A 3,610-nucleotide genomic window follows, 5' to 3' on the forward strand; every position below is an offset into this window, starting at 1 on the left:
GGGGTGAGAGCTCAGGCTTCAGAGTCGCGTGGCCTGAGATAAAATCCCAGTTTTGCCATTTTCTACCTGTAATACTCAACTGCTCTCTGCATCAGTTTCTCTATATGCAAAAAGATGATATAGTACTATTAGCATCTCACAGAACTGTTGTGAGAATAAACAGAGAGAAGGCATGTGAAGGAAGCACTTAGAACAGGGTCCAAGATACAGTTAGTGCTCTCTCACGACTGACTATTCTAATTTTCATCATCTTCCAGGGGTCGGCCAGGATTTATTCTTTTGGAGAGGTTGCGGCCCAGTCTCACAGCCCTGCTCTCCATCATCCTTGATTACAACCCCACAGACTGTCCTCTCCAGCATTTTATCCTCTGACGGCCAAATGCTTCTGCTCCTCTGACCACTCTGCCAAGCCTCGCTCCCCTACCAGACCTTTCCGCCATGGCTTTCAGCATCCCTCTTTTATGGGATAATTTTCCTCCCAGTCCTATATCTGCCATCATCTAGGAGGATTTAAACATCTATACGAATGATGGGATATCCAAACATCAAGTCAAAGACTGCAACCTTAAATGTCAACAAGAGCTAGGCAGAGAGTATGGACGAATGAAACAAGCCAGTCTGGCAGTGAAATGAGACAGCAAAAAGCAACCATGACATCGGCGTCAACGATGAGTGGTGGGGGAGAGTGACAAACCAGAGAGCGAACACCCCTCGGAGGAAGGCAGCCCCTTCTCAGCACCAGCAAGAGCAAGATACGCCACATAAGAATGCAAATTTCTAGAGAAAAATAGAAATCCAGGAATTTTTAATGTTGGCAACTATGTGATTTAAAAAAAAAAAAAGGCAGAATGCAGGCCAAATAAGCCAAGACCCAGATTCTGTTTATGAGCAGCCAGGTTGAAAACAATACCTCAGCTCCCCATCTCCTAGGCAGCATCTTTTTTTCCCCTGACTTTCACATCATCCCTTCTCTATGTCTCTCCTCTATGTCGCTATGTCCTCCTCTATGTCTCTCTTCTAATCCCATTTTCATCTGGTTATTTCTTTTTTTTTTTTTAAGATTTTATTGGGGAATTGGGGGAGGGGAACAGCNAATCTTATTTCTTTGTTCTACAAAGAAAAATATGATCCATAATCCTATCACCCCAAAATCAATATTGGCTTTACGTCTTACAATCTTTGTTTAAATACATACTTTATAGGTAGATCGCTATGCGTGTGTGTTCTTCTTTTAAAAAATGGGATCTTGCTATGCATTCTGTTTTATGTTCAGTGAAATAAGGAGTTTCCAACTTGAAGTTCAGTGTCCACTGCCCAGTCTACACAGCTCTCTTCGCAGGGACTGTAGCTCACTGTAGAAGACAGGTTTGCAGCGGATCTCAGGGCCACCCAACCCAGGACTAAGACTCAGGAGTGGTGGGCAGCTCAGCAGCCTCTCCTGCGTGTGCCCAGCATTTTGTAAACAGTCAGGAACACTGACAGGAACCTTCTAAATGTCTAATACAAACTAGCAAAGCATTGCAGGAAATTTAGATATCAGTATGCATAAGTCTCTGTTTTCTGGCCAATTACTGAGCTCTCTGTGTGAACAAATGCTTCTCAGCAGTTCCTGGCATGAGATGCTTGCTGCCGGTGCCATAATCGCCTGCTTATGAAGATCAGCATGACTTGTGAGAGCATTTCTAATCCTGTCATCGAAACTCAGTGTGATTCTGGGACTGCGCACTGGGAAATTGCATTTCCAAGACAAAACGACTACAGTAGAAACCAACAAGATGAATTTCTCTGGGCAAATTTCTTCAAGGTCATTATTTTATCTGTTTCTTTGGTTAATATTTTCACAGACCTGCAAGCTCCGTGTTCCCAATTTTCTCCACCTTCTGTATGAAATCCCTTTTTATGTTTTTGCAAAGAGATATTAATCTTTTTAATCTTCAAGTAACACCCACCCCCACCCCCAAAAATGTATATTTCCTCCTCTTGATTAGAGCAGAGATTCTCAAGAGGGATGAAGTAATAAGAGGTCCTTGCTAGGTAATATGTTAAGACAGGGGCTGTGTTAACAAAACAAAAGAAAAAAAAGAAAGAAGAAATTGATTCCCCGTGAATTCAGCAAAAGGCAGCCTGTGATTCAGCAAAAGAAAGCCATGCACCATTATGTTTCGCTCACAGACATGCATCTAACTGCAGCTGGGGAAAGACTGCTCCCTAATCACAGCTTTCTCCGCCCTCCAGGAGCAAGGAACATGACTCATAAGCTATTCTTTCTTTCTTTTTAGGAAATCCAGCTCCAAGGGAAGATCCCATGCTGTCGAAAAGAAGCTACCTATGAAGAAAAATGAGAACAATTAAGCCCTAAATCTGTACAAGAAACTTGAACAGCTGAGACTCTGCAAACGAAAATGGAGATAATGCTAATGATTACATTTTATAGCCTCAACATGCCTTACATCTGGAAGGGTTCCAAAGCCCTCAGCAGGTTGTCACATTGATAGAAGGGGCCCCTGCTGAGCCGCAGCTGCTTCTGGGGAAGAGCCGGCATCTGGAGAACAGCTGCATATCAATCCCCGAAACACACAGAGCAGGAAGCCTAGAGGAGCCTCTGCAAGGGCACCCCTTCCACCTGGAGCCTCCCTCCCCAGCTCCCCAGGTTCAGGAAGGCGGAGGCACCACGTTTGCTAACTAATGCAAATGCAATAAAAGCTTAACTATCTGTACACTCTGGGGAAGGAGCCGGTCTGGCACTGAAGCTTTCTAATCAGCCCAAGGGCTTTGACACATTTAAGCACCAACTTTTGTTAACCATTACAGATGAAAACTTTGCTAAAATGTATTCCTGGATTTTCTTTCTCAATCCAAATTAACCATAAATTCCTAATGTCACACCGTTTGTTCACCCAGTATCCACCAACATAAAAAGATTTATGATGCATCAGTGGGCTTTTGTTATAGAGAGGCATCCAAAGCATTCTTTATGTACACGGTTGTGTGCGTGCTTGCGCGCGCGCGCGCGCACGCGCACACACACACACACACACACACACACACACAGACACCTGCATTCACTCACACACACATACACACAGGCTTAGGGAACAGGAGGGAGGAAAGGAAGGTGAGAGAGAAATGACATTGTAACAGGAATGAGCAGACTGCATTTCTAGCTCCACCTTGCCATTAACTAGCAGTGTGACCTTGAATTAGTCACCTCAACTCTCTGTGCTAAAATGAGGGAGAATCACTAGATGCTCTTTAAGGTCTGATCCAGTATTAATCTTGATGAATCTTTAAGAATTATGTTACTCCAAATTCTTTCCTTCCTTTTTTCTCCTCTTTCTTTCTATTCTTTCTCTTTCTATTTTTCTTTTTTCTTTCTATTTTTCTTTCTTCCTTCCCTTTTCTTTCCTTCTTTCTTGCTTTCCTTTTTTCTTTATTTCTATCTTCCTTCCTTCTTTCTTTCCTTCCTTCCTTCCTCTCTCTCATTCTCTCTCTCTCTCTCATTCTCTCTCTTTCTCTCTCTCTCTCTCTCATTCTCTCTCTTTCTCTCTCTCTCTTTCATTCTTTCTCTCAATCCCTAGTTGCTCCTTATTTGAAGTGTGAAAAGAAATGA

Source organism: Hipposideros armiger, unplaced genomic scaffold (assembly GCF_001890085.2).
Source record: "Hipposideros armiger isolate ML-2016 unplaced genomic scaffold, ASM189008v1 scaffold_625, whole genome shotgun sequence".
In the NCBI taxonomy this organism is placed as follows: Eukaryota; Metazoa; Chordata; class Mammalia; order Chiroptera; family Hipposideridae; genus Hipposideros; species Hipposideros armiger.